Source organism: Myxine glutinosa, chromosome 6, assembly GCF_964187855.1.
Source record: "Myxine glutinosa chromosome 6, kmMyxGlut1.1, whole genome shotgun sequence".
NCBI classification, from domain to species: domain Eukaryota; kingdom Metazoa; phylum Chordata; class Myxini; order Myxiniformes; family Myxinidae; genus Myxine; species Myxine glutinosa.
In genome coordinates, this window is record NC_136266.1 from 165,091,584 (window position 1) to 165,115,718 (window position 24,135).

Genomic DNA, 24,135 nt, shown 5'->3' on the forward strand with positions numbered 1-24,135 from the left:
GAAACCGGAAACCGCATCGGGAACCAGACGAGGAGGAAGAAGAGGAGAAAGAGGCAGAGCGAGTGAGGTCGGAGAAGGAGCCGAGCTGTTTGGAGGTCTGGAGCAACCCGATGGCCATCGAACATCCATACCCGAAGGAGTGATTTCCCAGTCGCCTCTTGAGGACACTTTTGCCTATCTTTGGCAGTGTGACTGTCAACCGAGTGGGATTCTGGTCTCGATACAACATCGTTCTGACGATCGCTTCAACATCGACTTTGGCTTGATGCCAGGATGCGGGATAGAGACATTGGGAATGTTCTTTTCGCTCACTTGGAGCACAGTGAGTTACATTGTACGAAACTGATGGTACCATCATAGGAATGATATATTGGTTGTACAATTGATTAATATTGTTGTTGCTGTTATTCTTGTGTGACCTTAATACAATACTTGTTTGTTGGTAACAATTGGTGTGGTTTCACCATTGATCTTTGACACACAGAATATCACATCTTTCTGCCGTGACTCCTCTCGGGGCTCGGAGGTACACCGTGAACGGGGTTTGGGGAGGAGCAAGTAACAAGCTGATATTTGGACATGCCAATGACCAGGTGATTTGGCTGCGAAGGCTATTTTTACTCACGCCAGGGAGTAATGCATTCACTCGTGTCCGTGTGTGTGTGTGTGTTCGTGTGTTGGTGAACAAGATATCTGGAAAAGTTCTGAACGGATTTGGATGAAAGTTGGTGGGATGAATGCCCTTGGGATAAGGAAGAATTGATTAGTTTTTGGTGAAGCTCAGGATATTATTCCCGATCCAGGAATTTTTAAAAGGATTTTTTTTTACCATTGGAAGATATTAAGGCTCATTTTTTTTAACATTATTTTCTATTTATTCTATATTTAACATTGTGGTATGAAAATAGTTTTCATATTTGTTGTAAATGTAGTTTAAACTCGTGGTGATGCGTTAGAGCGGTGTATTTATTTTAGCAACGTCTTCTTCAATGTTCATTTTTTTTTTCTAATAAAGACATAGTCTGTCATTTTAAAACCACCAACGTGTGTATTAGGTTTCCACGTTTCATAAAATGTATCGTTTGATACGTATAATGCTTTAAAACTGTTTTTTTTTTGTTTTGTTTTTTTACCTCAGAAGAGATATCAACATTTAGCTCAGCGAATGTCATTCGTGGTGTCAGTGTTTGATGAACTTATAAAGACTTAGTTCCAGATTTGTCAATGGCTGAGGTATATTAACAAACAAATAAAACAGATATGGCAAAATTCCAACTTTTTTTTGAAAAGATTGCATCTTCACCCAGGGTTGTGAGAGGCTGAAGAAGAAGAAACCTCGCATGGGCTTCCCAGACCAAATAAATAATTCTGTTTCTGGCTCTGTGATTTTCAGGTTTATTACTCCCGACAAGGAGTAACGCATTCGATCGTGTCCGTCCGTGTGTGTGTGTGTGTTCGTATGTTCGTATGTTCGTGTGTTCGTGTGTTCGTGTGTTTGTGAACAAGATATCTGGAAAAGTTCTGAACGGATTTGGATGAAAGTTGGTGGGATGATTGCCCTTCGGTGAAGGAAGAATTGATTAGTTTTTGGTGGAGCTCAGGATATAATTCCGGATGCAGGAATTTTTTTTGTAAAAATTTTTGGGAAAGATTTTTTCTGTTTTACTGCATCAAAGCTGCCAAAATGGCCGCCAAAATGTTCTTTTACCTATTATATCCGGTCTTCCTGAGGTCAAATGCACAGTTTAGAAGTGTCATCCATAGATATGATGTATCACCATCTATATTCTATAAATTTGTTGTCCTATCAAATTATAATGTTGTCTTTTCTTAGCAATTCATTATAATCACAATTATAATGTGATTGCACTGCCAGAAATGAATGGTGACATTCGTACAGGATCCAAAGCCATTCTGTCTCAAGTTCTGACAGCAGAAACACCATGCCCACCGATGCTGGCACCAGATGAGCTCGGTGGCAATGCAACCATTATTTTTGATGGACAAGCCTTGGTGATTGCCATTGGGAAGCCACACGGACTTTCTACATTTGGAGATCTGGCTGATGTCTTCAAAAACACTGTCCTTCAGATCGGATATTTGTTTGACCGCATTGATGTTGCATTCGACAGATATTATAAGGTGTCCATTAAATCCGGGACGAGGAAGAGGCGTGCTAAGGGCATCAGACCCATTCGAAGAGTCATTGACAGCCATGAGGTGCCCTTGCCAGCTGACTGGAGTAATTTCCTGGCCTTCGGGGAAAACAAGGCAGACCTGGCACGATTTCTTTCTGAACATATGGTAAGGCATGATCAGCATGACAAAACCATCGTTGTGGCTGGTGGATTCACTGATGAAGAGAGGGTTGAATCAAACAACCCGGATGTGGACACATCCCTGCTTGAAGCTCGGCATGAAGAGGCTGATACCCGTATTATTTTACATTGTGTTAAAAACCAAGCTGACAGAATAGTGGTTCAAGCCAGGGATACTGACATTCTGCTTCTTCTTCTGGCTCACTTCCCTCGAATGTCTTGCATAAAACTCTGGCTCAAAGCGGGCACAGCTAAGAAAAGAAAACATATACCTATTCACACAATAGCAGAACAGATGTCGTTTGGTCCGACTGTGCTGGAAACTATTCCAGCCTTCCATTCTTTGACTGGAAGTGATGTGACATCCTTCTTCTCGGGCCACAGCAAATCCACTGCATGGAAAGTCTTTACAGAGCATCACGGACTAGTGCAAAATCTTGGAAATGGAGATCTTACAGAAGGAACTGCTAAAGATGCGGAGCTGTTTGTCTGCAAAATGTACAAGATGCAACACGGTGACACAGTTGACAAGGCTCGACCAGTACTCTTCATTAAGTCCCGCGCTCCAGAGTCACTTCCCCCAACAAGTGATGCACTATTCTTCCATGTGAAACGTTCACATTATCAGGCATTAGTGTGGAGACGAGCACATCTGAACTACCCAGATCTGCCTCCACCCGAGTCCATGGGTTGGAAACAGAGCGAGGACAAACTGGTGCCCATTTTGATGTCATTTCCACCTGTACCCCAGTCGTGTCTGGAACTGATTTCCTGTAGCTGCAACACTGGCTGTATGAATTTACGGTGCAAGTGCAGAAAGTCTCGTCTGTTGTGTACATCACAATGCAAATGCAAGGATAACAACAACTGTCACAATGAGTAGAACTGTATATGAATGACTGTGTGACACAATTGCAGAAAATTCGATCATTTTCATGTGAGACATTGGAGGGAGATGCACATTCTATCAGATAACATCACATGTACATTGTATTATATATGGCTAAATTTATTTGAATACATATAAAGTAGCATTATGTACTGCTTAAATGCTTGTACCTTATCTAATTCACTGTTTGTCATCATATGAATGTGCCTACAAATAGCCTCTCGTGTCGCCTTCATATTTCCTATATTGGCAACATACCGATTAACAATGACAGCCATCTTGAAATTCAATATGGACACCATCAACCTATGTTAAGAAACTAATAACAGTATTTTGCATATTTGAGAATAATTTTGTACATAATGATGCTTTTGAAATGAGGAGAGTACTGAACTTTGTATTTAATTAAGAGAGGTATTAATAAAATACAGTAAACTTGAATCTTTGGCAGCCATTTTGTTTTCGGCCATTTTGGAAGCTTTTGCCTTCATTTGAGAGGGTGACAGACAGCAAGAATGGACTCAGCACACCCAAATTATGATAAAAAAGTGGTCTGTCAACTTTTCCCCAAAAATGCTTCTCGGATTTTATAGAAGCACATTTATCAGATTTCCGACCAGTCCAAGAGGGGATGTTAAACAAAACGTATTATTCCAACTAAACCCACGGCGGGAGTATGCGCTCCACTGAGTGGCGTTCTAGTTGATTTATTAATTAATCAATTCATCAATTAATCGATTAATTATTTAATTATTCGATTAATTACTAAAAAAAAAAATCAGTAACAGATTCTGATGAAATGGTGGTGGTTTATGTGTTCTGTGACCGAATTGATTAATAATTTACATTTTTAATGATTATTATTTATTTATTTTCATTATTAATCATTTATTCATTTTCTTTCTTATTTGGCCAATATCTCAGGCACCTTTTGAGCTGAGAAGCTAATATTTGGACATGAGTGACCAAGTGATGTGGCGATCAAGGATTTTTTTTTTTTTTTTTTTGTATACTGAATCGAGGCTCGTGAAACAGCTAACATTTATTTCACAAACAAATCAACCAGACAAACAAAACATACAGAAAGAGGGAGTGGAAGACAAGATGGGGAGAGGAAGGGAAGCACACAAATACAACACCTGAGAGCAGGGAGAAGCGCGGGAGTGAGAGGGCCTGGGGGGAGGAGGCATGGGAAGGGGGGGAGGGAGGAGGCGTGGGTAGGGGGGGGGGGGGAAGGTATAAAACAGAAGGAGACCAAGGACTTCCAGGACAGAAGTTGGTATTTCAAAAAAGTGTAGGATTTGGGGTGAAATTAGCGGGGGTAGAAAAGATCAAGGTTTTGGATGGGGGAAGATAAGAGATGGTGGTGAACAGCTGTTTTAAAGACCTGGAGGGTGGAGTGGGATTGAAGAGAGTGAGGGAGTTTGTTCCAGAGGCGGGACAAAAGAGGATGAAGGAGTGAAGGTGAGCAGAGAGTCTTGATTTTGGCAGTTTAACCATAAGAGGGTTGCAGGCAGATCTTGTGCGACCTGTAGGAATATTTGGGGGACGGAGCCCAGAGAGAGCTGTGGGGGCAAGGCCAGAGAGGAGTCGGTAGAAGACGGAAAGACCACCAACCTGCCTGCGGTGAGTGAGTGAAAGGCCCTTGGAGTTAGCTTCATCGTGGGAGATTCCAATGATTCTGAACGCTTTGGTTTCAACAGCGTGAAGACGAGCTAGGTGTGAGGCAGGAGCACCAGCCCAGAGGGGAGAGCAGTATTCCATTGAGCTGCGGATGAAAGCCTTGTATGTGGTGAGGAGCTCAGGTGTGCCAAGGAAGGACTTCGCACGACGGAGGATGCCCAGTCGGCGACTGGCTTTGAAGGCCAGATTTGAAATGTGGTTTTCCCAGGAAAGATCATGGCAGATAGTGAGACCCAAAAGCTTGAGTGACAGAACTTCTTGGAGAGGATTATTCAGAAAGTGGATGGGAGGGTTGTCCAGTCGGTCTTTTCGGAGAGACATCGTAAGAGTGTGAGATTTGTCAGGATTGAAAGACATGTTCCACTTGTTTGCCCAGTCTGTGATTTTGACCAGGTCTGCAGAGAGCGAGGAGGCAGCAGACTGCCGATCTGAGGGAAGAGGAATGGAGCAACAGAGAGTAGAGTCGTCAGCAAAGAGATAGAGAGGATTTTCAAGAGAGTCAGAGAGATCATTGATGAAGACCAGAAAAAGCACAGGGCCCAGGACACTGCCTTGGGGAACTCCAGCCTGAACGGGAAGAGGAGATGAGAGAAACCCATTCAGGGCCACACGTTGACTACGACTAGAGAGGAAGTCCGCCAGCCATGCGTGGAGATTTCCATGGATACCAAAGGCGGAGAGTTTGGTGAGCAGTGCGGGGTACCAGACTGTATCGAAGGCACGTGATATGTCAAGGGAGACAGCTCTAATTTCCTGTTTGGCGTTGAGGACCTCCATCCATTGTTGAGAAAGCAGAAGCAGCATGTCCAGAGTAGAGTGACCAGGTCTGAAACCAAATTGATGGTCAGAGATCAAGCCATTGGAGAAGAGGAAAGATTTCATATCTGAAGCAATGATGGATTCCATGACTTTGCTGATAATTGGGAGAAGGCTGATTGGTCTGTAGTTGCTAGGATCTGTTTTTGCACCTTTTTTGTGCAAAGCGGTGATGTTGGCTGATTTCCAAGCAGATCGCAGATGACCTTGAGCAAAAGAGAGGGTGAAGAGAACAGATAGAGGGAGTGAAAGAGCGGAAGAACATGATTTTAGGACCCGTGGGCTGATGCCGTCAGGACCAGTTGCAGAATCAGAGTCGAGGGTTGACAGAAACTTTTCCACCTTGTCAGGAGGAAAGGACACAGAGTCCAGGAGCAGCTGGGTACGACTGGGTATGGTGGGTACAGAGAGGGATGGGTTTGGGACACAAGATTTAGAGGCAAATACAGAGTTGAGGCATTCAGCTTTAGTTATTGATTAATCAATTAATCAATTAATCGATTAATTATTTAACTATTCGATTAATTACTAAAAAAACATTTCAGTTACATATTCTGATGAAATGGTGGTGGTTTATGTGTTCTGTGACCGAATTGATTAATAATTTAATTTTTAAATGATTATTATTTATTTATTTTCATTATTAATCATTTATTTATTTTCTTTCTCATTTCTCAACCTTTTGAGCTGGGAAGCTAATATTTGGATATGACAGTGACCAAGTGATGTGGCTATCAAGGATATTTTTGATTAATCATTTAATCGATTAATTATTTATTGATTAATTAATTAATTATTTATTGATTAATCAATTAATTATTTAATTTTTTATTAATGACTTATTTAATTACATTTCGAAAAGATACATCTTCGGATGAAGCACTCCTGGTTTAGTTATGCTATTGTACACCGCACCTTTCCTATGCCATCTCCAGGCATTGCAAAACGTCATTGCGGGGCACCGAAGGGGTTGTGTGTTTCACCGAGACATGGCTTGGTGAAGGCGATGACGTGTCCTTCGATGGATTTGAGATGATCAGGGCCGATAGAGTCGCGTCATCAGGCAAGGCCAAAGGTGGCGGTTTGTGGATGCTGGTGAATTTGAATTGGGCCAAACATTTTACGGTACGTGAACGATCCTGTTCCAAGGAGGTGGAGATACTGACGGTGTCTTTCCGACCCTACTACCTGCCACGGGAATTTGGTCAATGCACTATTATTCTGGTGTACGCACCGGGGCTGGACTTTAAATGCGCATCGGAACGAATCGCAGAAAGTTACAATGGAGCGACCTCCTGTTCAACGGATCAATCGATCCTGATTCTTGGGGATCTCAATCGATGTGACCTCGATCAGGAACTCCCTCACCTCGATCAGGATGTGGATGTTGCTACCCGTGGTAACACTAACAGGACGTTGGACAAATGTTACAGTAACATTGAACATGCTTATGTGGCGAAATGTGCTCCTGCGATCGGACGATCAGACCATAAGGTGGTCCATCTCTTACCTTCGTACAGACCAAAGGTGAAACGAATGCCGGTTCCTTGCAAGACGTTAACACCAGAACGGTGGAGGATAACGAACGTTTGAAGGACTGTTTCCTGTGCACAGACTGGGATGTATTTTTTGACTCTTGTGACGACCCTGATGAACTTACTGAGACGATCACAGATTATGTGAAGTTCTGTGAGGATCTCGTGACCACAAAGAGAACCATTCGCATGTTTCCCAATAACAAACCTTGGGTTACCGCTGAAGTGAAGGCTTGTTTGAAGAAGAAGAAGAAGAAGCAGAAGAAGCAGAGGAAGAAGAAGCGTGCATTCCTGAAGAAGGATGACTCCGCCCTCAGGGTGGCGAAGAAAGAATTGCGCTCTGTCATCGGCAAGTGTAAACGGTCGTACAAGGACAAGATTGAAGAACAACTACACGATGGTGATGCTCGTAACGCTTGGAGGGGACTCAGGCATATGATGGGAATGAGTGAGAGGCTCAAGGATGGTACATTGCCCACTAATGTTCCAGATTCCAAATTTGTGGATGAATTGACTTTTACGCGAGATTTGATGTTCCGGGAAACCGAGTAAAATGTAAAGCTCTCTGTGAGGATCTCGATACTCGAGCGTGTCCCACACCTGTAATTTGTGAACCTGATGTCGTGAGGTGTTTCAGGGGTTGAGTAAAAGGCCTGTGGTCCAGATGGCATTAAGTGTTGTATTCTGAAAGAGATCTGTTTAGAACTTACTAATGTTTTTACTCGATTGTTTCAGTTACTTTTGGCGACTCACACTGTTCCTATTTGTTGGAAAAAGTCCATTATTATTCCCGTGCCAAAAAAGGTTCACTGATCTCTACAACCACTGGATAACGCATCGCCCACTGAACGTGCCCACACAACTGACGCTGCCGCGCACACAGGTCGGCCACCTTAACCACTCGCATCGGATGCGGACGCGTCAGGAGACAGGGAGTGAACAACACGTAATTTGTATGCGATTCCCAACTAAGCTCGCTACTTTCCTTCAGATGTGGACTTTATATCAAATCCCTTATACTATAGTTTCAAATTGTATTCTCGTTATAGAGGCCTACATCAACATCAACTTGTTTAATCATCCAAAAGATGTCCCCCACTACACCAAGTCCCAATCGTTTGCTTCCTTCTTCAAAACAAAACAATGCTGTTAATGTTGCAGCATTTTGCAGACGACATCAGTAATGGCATCCACTAACAGTTCTTATTGAATGGTCATTTGTTTTCTTTGCTGAATAAAAGTAATTTAAAAAAGGTAATTACTGTCTAGTGATTTATTTCCATTCTTATTTCTTGTCAGAAGTAAACTCTTTTCAGTAGTAAATGGGGGGGGGGGGGGGGCATGAAGGAATCTTAAAAATCATTTAAAGAATACATGTACTGCTATGGCAATAAAAGGCAATATGTAAGGCAAAAAGTACAGTTATGGCAATGAAAGGCAATTTGTAAGGCAAAAAGTACAGTTGTGGCAATGAAAGGCAATATGTAAGGCAAAAAGTAAAGTTGTGGCAATGAAAGGCAATATGTAAGGCAAAAAGTACAGTTGTGGCAATGAACGGCAATATGTAAGGCAAAAAGTACTGCTATGGCAATAAAAGGCAATATGTAAGGCAAAAAGTACTGCTATGGCAATAAAAGGCAATATGTAAGGCAAAAAGTACAGTTGTGGCAATGAAAGGCAATATGTAAGGCAAAAAGTACAGTTATGGCAATGAAAGGCAATTTGTAAGGCAAAAAGTACTGTTATGGCAATAAAAGGCAATATGTAAGGCAAAAAGTACAGTTGTGGCAATGAAAGGCAATATGTAAGGCAAAAAGTACAGTTGTGACAATGAAAGGCAATATGTAAGGCAAAAAGTACTGCTATGGCAATGAAAGGCAATATGTAAGGCAAAAAGTACAGTTGTGGCAATAAAAGGCAATATGTAAGGCAAAAAGTACTGCTATGGCAATAAAAGGCAATATGTAAGGCAAAAAGTACAGTTGTGGCAATGAAAGGCAATATGTAAGGCAAAAAGTATAGTTGTGACAATGAAAGGCAATATGTAAGGCAAAAAGTACAGTTGTGACAATTAAAGGCAATATGTAAGGCAAAAAGTACAGTTGTGGCAATGAAAGGCAATTTGTAAGGCAAAAAGTACAGTTGTGGCAATGAAAGGCAATATGTCAGGCAAAAAGTACAGTTATGGCAATAAAACGCAATATGTAAGGCAAAAAGTAAAGTTGTGGCAATAAAAGGCAATATGTAAGGCAAAAAGTACAGTTGTGGCAATGAAAGGCAATATGTAAGGCAAAAAGTACAGTTGTGGCAATGAAAGGCAATATGTAAGGCAAAAAGTACAGTTGTGGCAATGAAAGGCAATATATAAGGCAAAAAGTACAGTTGTGGCAATGAAAGGCAATATGTAAGGCAAAAAGTACAGTTATGGCAATGAAAGGCAATTTGTAAGGCAAAAAGTACTGTTATGGCAATAAAAGGCACTATGTAAGGCAAAAAGTACAGTTGTGGCAATGAAAGGCAATATGTAAGGCAAAAAGTACAGTTGTGACAATGAAAGGCAATATGTAAGGCAAAAAGTACTGCTATGGCAATGAAAGGCAATATGTAAGGCAAAAAGTACAGTTGTGGCAATAAAAGGCAATGTGTAAGGCAAAAAGTACTGCTATGGCAATAAAAGGCAATATGTAAGGCAAAAAGTACAGTTGTGGCAATAAAAGGCAATATGTAAGGCAAAAAGTACTGCTATGGCAATAAAAGGCAATTTGTAAGGCAAAAAGTACTGTTGTGGCAATAAAAGGCAATTTGTAAGCAAAAAGTACTGTTATGGCAATGAAAGGCAATTCGTAAGCAAAAAGTACTGTTATGGCAATGAAAGGCAATATGTAAGGCAAAAAGTACAGTTATGGCAATGAAAGGCAATTTGTAAGGCAAAAAGTACAGTTGTGGCAATGAAAGGCAATATGTAAGGCAAAAGTACAGTTGTGGCAATGAAAGGCAATATGTAAGGCAAAAAGTACAGTTGTGGCAATGAAAGGCAATATGTAAGGCAAAAAGTACAGTTGTGGCAATGAAAGGCAATATGTAAAGCAAAAAGTACAGTTGTGGCAATGAAAGGCAATATGTAAAGCAAAAAGTACAGTTATGGCAATAAAAGGCAATATGTAAGGCAAAAAGTACAGTTGTGGCAATGAAAGGCAATATGTAAGGCAAAAAGTACAGTTATGGCAATGAAAGGCAATTTGTAAGGCAAAAAGTACAGTTGTGGCAATGAAAGGCAATTTGTAAGGCAAAAAGTACAGTTTCTGGCAATGAAAGGCAATTTGTAAGGCAAAAAGTACAGTTTCGGCAATGAAAGGCAATTTATAAGTCAAAAAAGTACAGTTGTGGCAATGAAAGGCAATTTGTAAGGCAAAAAGTACAGTTGTGGCAATGAAAGGCAATTTGTAAGGCAAAAAGTACAGTTGTGGCAATAAAAGGCAATATGTAAGGCAAAAAGTACAGTTGTGGCAATAAAAGGCAATATGTAAGGCAAAAAGTACAGTTGTGGCAATGAAAGGCAATATGTAAGGCAAAAAGTACAGTTGTGGCAATAAAAGGCTATTTGTAAGGCAAAAAGTACAGTTATGGCAATGAAAGGCAATATGTAAGGCAAAAAGTACAGTTGTGGCAATGAAAGGCAATATGTAAGGCAAAAAGTACAGTTGTGGCAATGAAAGGCAATATGTAAGGCAAAAAAGTACAGTTGTGGCAATGAAAGGCAATATGTAAGGCAAAAAGTACAGTTGTGGCAATGAAAGGCAATATGTAAGGCAAAAAGTACAGTTGTGGCAATGAAAGGCAATATGTAAGGCAAAAAGTACAGTTGTGGCAATGAAAGGCAATATGTAAGGCAAAAAGTACAGTTGTGGCAATGAAAGGCAATATGTAAGGCAAAAAGTACAGTTGTGGCAATGAAAGGCAATATGTAAGGCAAAAAGTACAGTTGTGGCAATGAAAGGCAATATGTAAGGCAAAAAGTACAGTTGTGGCAATGAAAGGCAATATGTAAGGCAAAAAGTACAGTTGTGGCAATGAAAGGCAATATGTAAGGCAAAAAGTACAGTTGTGGCAATGAAAGGCAATATGTAAGGCAAAAAGTACAGTTGTGGCAATGAAAGGCAATATGTAAGGCAAAAAGTACAGTTGTGACAATGAAAGGCAATATGTAAGGCAAAAAGTACAGTTGTGGCAATAAAAGGCAACATGTAAGGCAAAAAGTACTGCTATGGCAATAAAAGGCAATATGTAAGGCAAAAAGTACAGTTGTGGCAATGAAAGGCAATATGTAAGGCAAAAAGTACAGTTGTGACAATGAAAGGCAATATGTAAGGCAAAAAGTACTGCTATGGCAATGAAAGGCAATATGTAAGGCAAAAAGTACAGTTATGGCAATAAAAGGCAATATGTAAGGCAAAAAGTACAGTTGTGGCAATGAAAGGCAATATGTAAGTCAAAAAGTACAGTTGTGACAATTAAAGGCAATATGTAAGGCAAAAAGTACAGTTGTGGCAATGAAAGGCAATTTGTAAGGCAAAAAGTACAGTTGTGGCAATGAAAGGCAATATGTCAGGCAAAAAGTACAGTTATGGCAATAAAAGGCAATATGTAAGGCAAAAAGTAAAGTTGTGGCAATAAAAGGCAATATGTAAGGCAAAAAGTACAGTTGTGGCAATGAAAGGCAATATGTAAGGCAAAAAGTACAGTTGTGGCAATGAAAGGCAATATGTAAGGCAAAAAGTACAGTTATGGCAATAAAAGGCAATATGTAAGGCAAAAAGTACAGTTATGGCAATGAAAGGCAATATGTAAGGCAAAAAGTACAGTTATGGCAATGAAAGGCAATATGTAAGGCAAAAAGTACAGTTATGGCAATAAAAGGCAATATGTAAGGCAAAAAGTACTGTTATGGCAATGAAAGGCAATATGTAAGGCAAAAAGTACTGTTATGGCAATGAAAGGCAATATGTAAGGCAAAAAGTACTGTTGTGGCAATGAAAGGCAATATGTAAGGCAAAAAGTACTGTTGTGGCAATAAAAGGCAATTTGTTAGCAAAAAGTACTGTTGTGGCAATAAAAGGCAATTTGTAAGCAAAAAGTACTGTTATGGCAATGAAAGGCAATTTGTAAGGCAAAAAGTACTGTTATGGCAATGAAAGGCAATATGTACGGCAAAAAGTACAGTTATGGCAATGAAAGGCAATTTGTAAGGCAAAAAGTACAGTTGTGGCAATGAAAGGCAATATGTAAGGCAAAAAGTACAGTTGTGGCAATGAAAGGCAATATGTAAGGCAAAAAGTACAGTTGTGGCAATGAAAGGCAATATGTAAGGCAAAAAGTACAGTTGTGGCAATGAAAGGCAATATGTAAAGCAAAAAGTACAGTTATGGCAATGAAAGGCAATATGTAAGGCAAAAAGTACAGTTGTGGCAATAAAAGGCAATATGTAAGGCAAAAAGTACAGTTGTGGCAATGAAAGGCAATATGTAAGGCAAAAAGTACAGTTATGGCAATGAAAGGCAATTTGTAAGGCAAAAAGTACAGTTGTGGCAATGAAAGGCAATTTGTAAGGCAAAAAGTACAGTTATGGCAATGAAAGGCAATTTGTAAGGCAAAAAGTACAGTTATGGCAATGAAAGGCAATTTGTAAGGCAAAAAGTACAGTTGTGGCAATGAAAGGCAATTTGTAAGGCAAAAAGTACAGTTGTGGCAATGAAAGGCAATTTGTAAGGCAAAAAGTACAGTTGTGGCAATAAAAGGCAATATGTAAGGCAAAAAGTACAGTTGTGGCAATAAAAGGCAATATGTAAGGCAAAAAGTACAGTTATGGCAATGAAAGGCAATATGTAAGGCAAAAAGTACAGTTGTGGCAACAAAAGGCAATTTGTAAGGCAAAAAGTACAGTTTCTGGCAATGAAAGGCAATTTGTAAGGCAAAAAGTACAGTTATGGCAATGAAAGGCAATTTGTAAGGCAAAAAGTACAGTTGTGGCAATGAAAGGCAATTTGTAAGGCAAAAAGTACAGTTGTGGCAATGAAAGGCAATATGTAAGGCAAAAAGTACTGTTATGGCAATGAAAGGCAATATGTAAGGCAAAAAGTACTGTTGTGGCAATGAAAGGCAATATGTAAGGCAAAAAGTACTGTTGTGGCAATAAAAGGCAATTTGTAAGGCAAAAAGTACTGTTGTGGCAATAAAAGGCAATTTGTAAGCAAAAAGTACTGTTATGGCAATGAAAGGCAATTCGTAAGCAAAAAGTACTGTTATGGCAATGAAAGGCAATATGTAAGGCAAAAAGTACAGTTATGGCAATGAAAGGCAATTTGTAAGGCAAAAAGTACAGTTGTGGCAATGAAAGGCAATATGTAAGGCAAAAAGTACAGTTGTGGCAATGAAAGGCAATATGTAAGGCAAAAAGTACAGTTGTGGCAATGAAAGGCAATATGTAAGGCAAAAAGTACAGTTGTGGCAATGAAAGGCAATATGTAAAGCAAAAAGTACAGTTGTGGCAATGAAAGGCAATATGTAAAGCAAAAAGTACAGTTATGGCAATAAAAGGCAATATGTAAGGCAAAAAGTACAGTTGTGGCAATGAAAGGCAATATGTAAGGCAAAAAGTACAGTTATGGCAATGAAAGGCAATTTGTAAGGCAAAAAGTACAGCTGTGGCAATGAAAGGCAATTTGTAAGGCAAAAAGTACAGTTTCTGGCAATGAAAGGCAATTTGTAAGGCAAAAAGTACAGTTTCGGCAATGAAAGGCAATTTATAAGTCAAAAAAGTACAGTTGTGGCAATGAAAGGCAATTTGTAAGGCAAAAAGTACAGTTGTGGCAATGAAAGGCAATTTGTAAGGCAAAAAGTACAGTTGTGGCAATAAAAGGCAATATGTAAGGCAAAAAGTACAGTTGTGGCAATAAAAGGCAATATGTTAGGCAAAAAGTACAGTTGTGGCAATGAAAGGCAATATGTAAGGCAAAAAGTACAGTTGTGGCAATAAAAGGCAATTTGTAAGGCAAAAAGTACAGTTATGGCAATGAAAGGCAATATGTAAGGCAAAAAGTACAGTTGTGGCAATGAAAGGCAATATGTAAGGCAAAAAGTACAGTTGTGGCAATGAAAGGCAATATGTAAGGCAAAAAAGTACAGTTGTGGCAATGAAAGGCAATATGTAAGGCAAAAAGTACAGTTGTGGCAATGAAAGGCAATATGTAAGGCAAAAAGTACAGTTGTGGCAATGAAAGGCAATATGTAAGGCAAAAAGTACAGTTGTGGCAATGAAAGGCAATATGTAAGGCAAAAAGTACAGTTGTGGCAATGAAAGGCAATATGTAAGGCAAAAAGTACAGTTGTGGCAATGAAAGGCAATATGTAAGGCAAAAAGTACAGTTGTGGCAATGAAAGGCAATATGTAAGGCAAAAAGTACAGTTGTGGCAATGAAAGGCAATATGTAAGGCAAAAAGTACAGTTGTGGCAATGAAAGGCAATATGTAAGGCAAAAAGTACAGTTGTGGCAATGAAAGGCAATATGTAAGGCAAAAAGTACAGTTGTGGCAATGAAAGGCAATATGTAAGGCAAAAAGTACAGTTGTGGCAATGAAAGGCAATTTGTAATTGATTGTCCTTTGGCAACGTTGGTATTTAAAGGAGTACAATCGTACTGGTACAATGAGCTATCAACTGAGGCTATTCTCATTACAGCGACTTGCCACAGGGGGACTCGGGTTCCATTTAATATGCCTACATTGGCTGTGGGTCTTTGACTTGCAAGCTTTTGGTTTGCATTGACAAAGTCAATAGATGGAGTGATTTAGATAAAATATCTAAACAGTTATCCTGTACGTCCATCCATGGTAATAGGATGCGGGTAGTTTCCTTGTTCATGAAAGCCGCTAATAGTTCGAACTACTCATGCCTAAATATCATGAGCTTTGACAATTGTTTGCGTAGTTTGGGTCCTGTTATCTTCTCGGTGAAGCACTTGGCAAGGTGATGCATCCAGATCTTGATGTAACATGCTGCAATGCACTTGATAAGCACAAAAACGTGATCGTGGTCTGGCCGACAGTCGAACATGTGATCGTTCAGCTGTGCAGACAAACATTGAGATCCGACATCATGCAGAACAGCCATCGATAGGGCAGATGCAATCCCTTCGGACCGAGGTAGAGCACCGGCTGTTGTACGGAGCAGTCTCTGGAGGCATCGCTCAGTAGATTTGCACACCTTCACCACATCATCAGAAGATTTGCACACCTTCGCCACATCATCAGAAGATTTGCACACCTTCACCACATCATCAGAAGATTTGCACACCTTCACCACATCATCAGAAGATTTGATAAGGCCACCCCGATTCTTTCTCTTCAAGAGGCGTCCACCAGCATCCATCCCATTTGAAGTCAGAACCTGTTGACATTCAAGGCAAGGTGTGCGTCTCTTTACCACACGTACAACGTAGCCTGCTATGTATCCTATAGCATCATGTAGCACTGGAGACAAGGGAGGGATGTTAGGTGCATCAATGTAATCATGGTCTTCATTACATGGCTGCCGATCTTCCAAGTCGTATTTCCTGATAAGAAACATGTCGCTCTCATCGGTGATGCGGCCTTCTCTGTCATGGCTGACAGGTACACTGGACACATGAAGGATCGGTGTCTTGTCTTGCGCGATGCAATTACCTCCCATTCCCTTGTAGTGGCAGTATTGCTTGAGCTCCGAGTCAAGACTCTTCAATGACAATGTGACTAGATCTAGAGTGTAGACTCCAGATCTCGTCACATTGTCATTTGTGTAAAACTGTAATCAGATCTAGATCTGATTACAGTTTTACACCGTAATTTTGTGCATTTTTTTTACAGATTTTTATTCTTCACTTACAATTAAGTAATAATTCATACTTAGCTCCACACGAATCTGTGGTTTTGCAAGCTATTTGTTTTAAAGTAGCCTAACTAAAAGTTCGATTGTAATGTAAATCTAAAATATAGAACTTTTTTACACAGCAAATAACAAGGGAATCTACACATGGGTCTGTACAAACATCTAACTCGTTCATGTGTTGCACGCTATTAACTCTAAACAGTCTCATTTACAGTAACTTTATTATACTTACAGATGAAATGTTGGATTGCAACCCTTCAACTGCCTATTTGTACAGTTGACCGCAGCACATGAAGGCATCTTGAGTCCATTTATAGTAATAACGAATCAAAATTATATATGTATTGGCAGGAGTGTTAACGCGAGCTTTCTTGGAGAATCAATGCGAGTGGTTAAGATGGCGGCCGGTTCGTACGTTTGGCGTCAGATCGATCAGCCAATGCGCTATCCAGTGGTTGTAGAGATCAGTGAAGGCAGCTCAATGATTATGGACCTGTTGCCCTCACGTCCATCCTGTAGCGGTTGCCGCTGAACATACACAATCGCCTTACACCTGCCGAGGACGCAACCACGAAGCGATCGCTGTGCCGGGCTCTCCCAGACCGCCCGGAGACGCCCAGTCTCGCCTTTCCCGGGCATGTCCAGACTTGCCTTTCCCAGGCTCGCCCGGGCCGCCCGGGCACGCCCACTCTCGCCGCGTTTGATTGTATATATGTATTGCTGCCGGATAAACAGACTTTTCAGAGTACCCGAGTTTGGTTTTGCCGAATAAAGAAACTCGGATGAATTCCCGTCTTTTGTCACGTCAATCCTTTTAACTCGCGTAGAAGCACAGCTCCTTCATTGGTGACCCCCGACATGGACACGGCAGTTGCCCTTAAACTGCCTACCTTCTGGGAGGCTCACGCGGCGGTTTGGTTCGCCCAGGCGGACTCCCAGTTTGCCCTGCGAGGCATTACCGCCGACGACACCCGCTTCCACCATGTGGTAGCGGCACTCGGCTCCGCCACCGCGGCCCGCGCCCTGGGCCTCCTCCAGCACCCGCCAGCCACTGACAAGTATGGCGCGATCAAGACGCTCCTCCTCGACGCATTCGCCCTCTCACCGGCAGAACGCGCACGACGCCTGCTCGACCTGCCCGAGCTCGGCGACACGCGCCCGTCCGAGTGAATGGACTACATGCTCTCGCTGCTCGGTGAGCACTCCCCGGATTTTCTTTTCTGAGGGCTGTTCCTCCGCCAGCTGCCTAGCCAGGTATGCCTCGCCCTGGCAGGCACGCAGATCACGGATCCCCGCGCCCTCGCCAGGGAAGCCGACAAGATCTCCTCGGCAGGCCAGCACATCGGGGCGGCTACCTGGAGCCCGCCGCCGTCCGAGGTGACGCCCATGGCGCCCGAGCGCCCGGTGCGGTTGGAGGCCGAACTGCCAGTGCAACTGGCGGCCGCCATGCCGCGCCGACCGCTCCCAACACGACGGCCGGAGCCGCCACCTGACCAGGCGTGGTGTTATTACCACGCCAGGTTCGGACACAAGGCACGGACATGCCGACCCCCGTGCACTTTCGGCAAGTCGGGAAACGGCCGGGCCGGCATTCATTACTGGCCATGAGCGCCGGCCACTCGGGCAACTTGCTTTTTATCAAGGACAAAGCATCCGGGCGGCGCTTCCTTTGTGACACCGGCGCCCAACTGAGCGTCATACCCGCCTCCGAGCAGGACAGGCAGACCGCCGTTTCCGGCCCCTCCTTGGTCGCTGCCAACGGATCGGCCATCCGCACCTTCGGCCCGCGCAACGTCACCCTCTGCTTCGGCAACCAGCGCTTTAACTGGACCTTTGTGACGGCGAGCGTGCCCATGGTTTTGCTGGGCGCCGACTTCCTCTGCGCACATGGGCTGCTGGTCGACGTCAAATGGCGTCGCCTTGTCAACGCCGAGACTTTCAGCTCCCTGGCATGAATGATGAGCAGCTCCCCCGCCGACCGAACTAGCATGCGCCCTCCCGGCGGCAAACGAGTTCGCTCGCCTGCTTGCAGAGTTCCCGGCCCTCACGTGGCCGACGTTTTCGGCCGTCGCAGTGAGACATGGTATCGAGCACCACATACCAACTACGGGCCCGCCGGTCTACGCCAGAGCCCGCCGCCTCGACCCGGCCAAGCTTGCCATGGTAAAAGCCGAGTTCGACGCATTGGAGCACCTCGGCATCGTGCGGCGCTCCGATAGCGCGTGGGCCTCGCCACAACACATCGTGCCGAAGCCGGGGGGCGGCTGGCGCCCATGTGGCGACTACCGCCGCCTCAACGACGTTACCACCCCTGACATGTATCCGGTCCCGCACATGCAGGACTTTTCCGCCCGTTTGGCGGGGCGGGTCATTTTTTCGAAAGTTGACCTAATACGGGGATACCACCAGGTAGCTGTCAGGCCGGCCGACATCCCAAAAACGGCCGTCATCATGCCGTTCGGCCTATTCGAATTCTTGAGAATGCCGTTTGGCCTCAAAAACGCGGCCCAGGTGTTCCAACGCTTGATGGACGGCGTGCTGCGCAACCTGCCGTTCCTCTTCATCTACCTGGAAGACATACTCGTCGCCAGCACGTCCAGGGCCGAGCACCTCCTCCACCTCCGAACACTGTTCGAGCGCCTCAGCGAGCATGGCTTAATCGTCAACCCGCCCAAATGCCACTTCGGCACGACGGCCGTTGACTTTTTGGGCCACCACATCACCAGAAACGGGGCCGTGCCGCTGCCAACCAAGGTCGAGGCCATCACCGAGTTCCCGCGTCCCCGCTTCATCAAGGCCCTGCAGGAGTTCCTCGGCATGGTGAATTTCTACCACCGTTTCGTGCCCCGCGCTGCTCAGCTCATGCGGCCCCTTTACGAAGCCCTCCGGGGCAAGCCGGCCAAGCATGACATCGTCTGGTCCACAACCATGGACGCGGCATTCACAGGCGCAAAGCTGGCCCTCGCCGACGCAACGCTGCTGGCTCACCCGGTGCTCGATGCTCCAATCGCCCTCACTACGGACGCCTCCGACTACGCGGTGGGCGCCGTACACGAACAATGGGTGAACAGGGTTTGGCAGCCACTCGCTTTTTTTAGCCGGCAACTCTGGCCGAACGAGCTAAAATATAGCACTTTTGACCGCGAGCTCCTCGGTCTATACCTGGCCATTCGCCATTTCCGCCACCTCCTGGAGGGCCGCCCGTTCACGGCTTTCGTCGACCACAAGCCATTGGTTTACGCGATGGCCAAAGTCACGGAGCCGTGGTCGGCCCGCCAGCAGTGCCACCTCTCCGCCGTGTCGGAATTTACCAAGGACATCCGACACGTCGCCGGAAAAGACAACGCCGTGGCCGACTGTCTTTCTCGGGCCAGCGCGAACGCGGTCCACCTCGGCGTGGACTTCGCGCTTATGGCGGCTGACCAGACCACCGACATCATGGTGCAAGCCCTCCGGGCGGCGGCCACGGGCCTCCGCCTGGCCGACATCCCCTTCGCGGACACTGTCCTGCTCTGCGACGTCTCCCGAGGCCAGCCTCGCCCCATCGTGCCCGTTACCTGGCAGCGCTGCGTTTTCGCCTCCCTCCACGGCCTTTCCCACCCGGGCCGGAAAGCTTCCCAGAAGCTAGTGTCGGCGCGTTTCGTCTGGCACGGACTTCGACGGGACGTCCGCGATTGGGCCAATGCCTGCATGGCCTGCCAGCGGACCAAGGTCCACCGCCACACCCAGGCCCCGCTGGCACCTTTCACCATGCCCGAACGGCGTTTCGACCACGTCAACGTGGACCTGGTGGGCCCCCTTCCCCCATCACGAGGTTTCACACACCTGCTCACCATGGTGGACAGGACCACCAGGTGGCCGGAGGCCGTTCCCCTCGTTTCCACCTGGCCGTTCGCCATTTCCACCTGGCCAGTTTCCACCTGGCCACCACCGCCGATGTGGCGCAGGCTTTCATCGCCACCTGGGTCGCCTGCTTCGGCGCACCGGCGGACATCTCTTCGGACCGCGGTCCGCAGTTCACCTCCGAGCTGTGGGGCGCGGTCGCCCGCAACCTGGGGGTCAAGCTCCACCGTACCATGGCCTACCACCCCCAAGCCAATGGGTTGTGCGAGCGTTTTCACCGCTCTATGAAGGCCGCGCTCATGGCCGGCCTTCAGGACGGAGGTTGGGCCGACCGGCTGTCGTGGGTCCTTTTGGGCCTCCGCACGGCCCCCAAGGAGGACCTCCAGGCATCCACCGCCGAGCTCGTCTACGGCCAGCCGCTACGCCTCCCGGGGGAGTTCGTGCCCAATGCTACCAGTCCCTGGTCCGCGGCTCGCCGGCGCTCAGACCTCCAGGAGGCCGCCCGACGGTTTGCCCCCGTGCCAACGTCCCGCCACAGTGGCCCCCAGTCCTACGTTCCCCCAGCGCTTCGCACAGCGGAGTACGTTTTTGTGCGTCATGACGCACACCGGGGGCCACTCCGGCCGCCGTACGACGGACCCTTCTGGGTCCTGCGACGGGACGACAAGTTTTTCGTCATCGACGTCGGCGGCAGGTCGGACCGGATTTCGGTGGACCGCCTCAAGCCGGCGCACGTGGACGTCGACCAACCACCACGGTTGGCCCTTCCTCCGTGCCGAGGCCACCCCCCGTCCACGGTTCCCCCCGCTCAGCCACCCACCACCACACCGGACCCCCCCGCCCCCCACGACCCTCCAGGGGTCGCTTCGGCCGGGTCATCAGGACCCCCCTTAAATTGACCCTGCCGGTGCAAGTCGATTCTGGGGGGGCGCGTGTAGCGGTTGCCGCTGAACATACACAATCGCCTTACACCTGCCGAGGACGCAACCACGGAGCGATCGCTGTGCCAGGCTCGCCCAGACCGCCCGGAGACGCCCAGTCTCGCCTTTCCCGGGCATGTCCAGACTTGCCTTTCCCGGGCTCACCCGGGCCGCCCGGGCACGCCCACTCTCGCCGCGTTTGATTGTATATATATATTGCTGCCCGATAAACGGGCTTTTCAGAGTACCCGAGTTTGGTTTTGCCGAATAAAGAAACTCGGATGAATTCCCGTCTTTTGTCGCGTCAATCCTTTTAACTCGCGTAGGAGCACAGCTCCTTCAATCCTGTGTAAATGTATGGAGAAATTGATGGTGAAGTTTATAGCATCAGATGTAACTCCGAAACTGGATCCTTTACAATTTGCATATAAAGCAAGACGATGTGTTGAAGATGCCTGGCTCAGCTTACTTCATCTAATCACAAGTCGCCTTGACCAGAATGGAACCTATGTCCGTGTGTTATTTATCGATTTCTCGTCAGCCTTTAACACTATGCAGCCATTTACCCTTGTGAAAGTGTTGAGTGACCTGTGCCTGAACCCCCATATCATACTTTGGGTGGAAAGTTTTTTACGAGACCGTCCTCAGCGGGTGAGGGTGAATGGTAGCTTATCAAAGTTATCAATCTTGAATACTGGTGCTCCACAAGGCGGTGTATTGTCACCTCTACTGTTCAGTTTGTACACCAATGGATGCGTGGCTCTTTAAGAAGTTTGTAACTTAATTAAGTATGCAGACGATATCGCCATTGTTGGCTGTCTTTCCGATCAATCATCCTTTGTATCTTCACCTCGACGAGATTGACACATTGAACAAGTGGTGGGGACTTTTGTCTTACTCTGAATGTGGACAAAACAAAAGAGATGATTTTGGACTTTCGGAAAGGTCACAATCATGAGCCTGTAACCATAAATGGTGATAAGGTGGAAATTGTTAGCAAATTTAAATACCTGGGCACCTTTATTGATGACAAGCTAACTTTTGATGGAAATACTGATGCTGTGTACAAGAAATCAATGCAAAGATTGTATTGTAGCGTGGTGCTACGCACGTAACTTGTTTGCCAAAGAAGGTAAGCCACAACGCGTAGGGTCAAAAGAGTCTTTATTGTAAAGCTCAAACTGTAGCACTGACTTGCTCGGGGCTGCGAGCCCCGTGTATATCCCGAGGCCACGCCTACCCCTCGGGCGTGGCCGACACCCTCTTGGTGCGCGGAATGATGTCACCGCGCCAGCGAGCCATCGTGTCCGCCACACGCGCCCCCCCAGAATTCCCGCGCACCTGAAGGGTCAGTTTGAGGGGAAACGGATGACCCGGCCGAAGCGCCCTCTGGCGGCTGGCGGCGTCTGGGATGCCGGGTTGCCGACTGGGATGCCGCTGGCGGCATCTGGGATGGGTGCAGGACAGGGTGGTGGCGTGCCGGCGGGGCTGGGTGGTGCCAGGGGTCTGCCCGCCGGGGGGCGGCCCCGACGCGGGGGCCGAGCCACTGGTGGGGGGTGGTCCACGTCGAGGTGGGCCGGCTTGAGGCCGTCCACGGAAACGCGGTCAGGAGTACCGCCGATGTCCAGGGTGAAGTGTTTCACCCCGGTCTCCAGCACGCGGAAGGGCCCGTCGTACGGGGGCCGCAGCGGTGTCCGGTGGGCGTCGTGGCGGACGAACACGTACTCCGCCGTGCGAAGCTCCGGGGCGACGTGCGTTGGCGGGCACCCGTGATGCGCCGTCGGCACCGGGGCGAACCTCTGGGCGGTCTCCTGCAGTGCGGAGCGCTGCTGCGCCGCGGACCATGGTGCCGTGGAGTCGGGGAGGAACTCGCCCGGCACCCGCAGCGGTTGTCCGAAGACCAACTCTGCCGTGGATGCGCGCAGGTCGTCCTTGGGCGCCGTCCTGAGGCCCAGCAGGACCCAGGGGAGCCTGTCGATCCAGCCGCCGTCGTGGAGGGTGGCCCGGAGCGTGGCCTTTAAGGAGCGATGGAAGCGCTCACACAGGCCGTTGGCCTGGGGGTGGTAGGCCGTGGTGCGGTGCAGCTGGACGCCGAGCCCCGCACGTCCGCCCCCCAGAGCTCCGAGGTGAACTGGGGGCCGTGGTCGGACGAGATGTCCGAGGGGGCGCCGAACCGGGCAACCCAGGTGGCGATGAACGCCTGTGCGACGTCCGCCACCGTCGTTACCGCCAAAGGCACAGCCTCCGGCCACCGGGTGGTGCGGTCCACCATGGTGAGGACGTGGGTGAAACCCCGCGAGGGGGGCAGAGGTCCCACCAAGTCCACGTGAACGTGGTCGAACCGACGTTCGGGCACAGTAAACGGGGCCAACGGGGGCAACGGGGCCTGGGTGTGGCGGTGCACCTTCGCGCGCTGGCACGCGAGGCACGTCCTGGTCCAATCGCGGACGGTCTTCCGGAGGCCATGCCAGACGAACTTGTCGGCGACCAGCCTCTGGGAGGCCTTCGTGCCCGGGTGGGACAGGCCGTGGATGGCGTCAAAAACCCGGCGCTGCCAGCCCGCGGGCATGATGGGGCGAGGTCGGCCGAGGGAGACATCACACAAGAGGGCCGTGCCCGCGCCGTCGAACGGCACCTCGGTGACCGCGTGGGTGACGGACCGGGAAAGGCAATCCGCCACCGGGTTGTCCTTCCCCGCGACGTGCCGGATCTCCGTCATGTACTCGGACACGGCCGAGAGGTGACGCTGCTACCGGGCCGACCACGGCTTGGCGACCTTGGCCATCGCGAAGACCAGGGGCTTGTGGTCGATGAAGGCCGTGAACGAACGGCCCTCGACCAGATGGCGGAAATGCCGGACCGCCAGGTGAAGCCCGAGAAGCTCGCGGTCGAAGGTACTGTACCGCCGTTCGTGTGGGCGGAGCTGCCGGCTGAAAAACGCCAGCGGCTGCCAAGTTCCCTTCACCCATTGCTCGTGCACCGCGCCCACCGCGTAGTCCGATGCGTCGGTGGTGAGGGCGATCGGTGCATCGGGCACCGGGTGCGCGAGCATGGTGGCGTTAGTCAAGGCGAGCTTCGCGCCCGCGAACGCCGCGTCCATCGGCTCGGTCCAAGCAACGTCACCTTTGCCTGGCTTCCCCCGGAGGGCCTCGTGCAGGGGGCGCAGGAGCTGGGCGATGCGGGGCAGGAACCGGTGATAAAAGTTCACCAT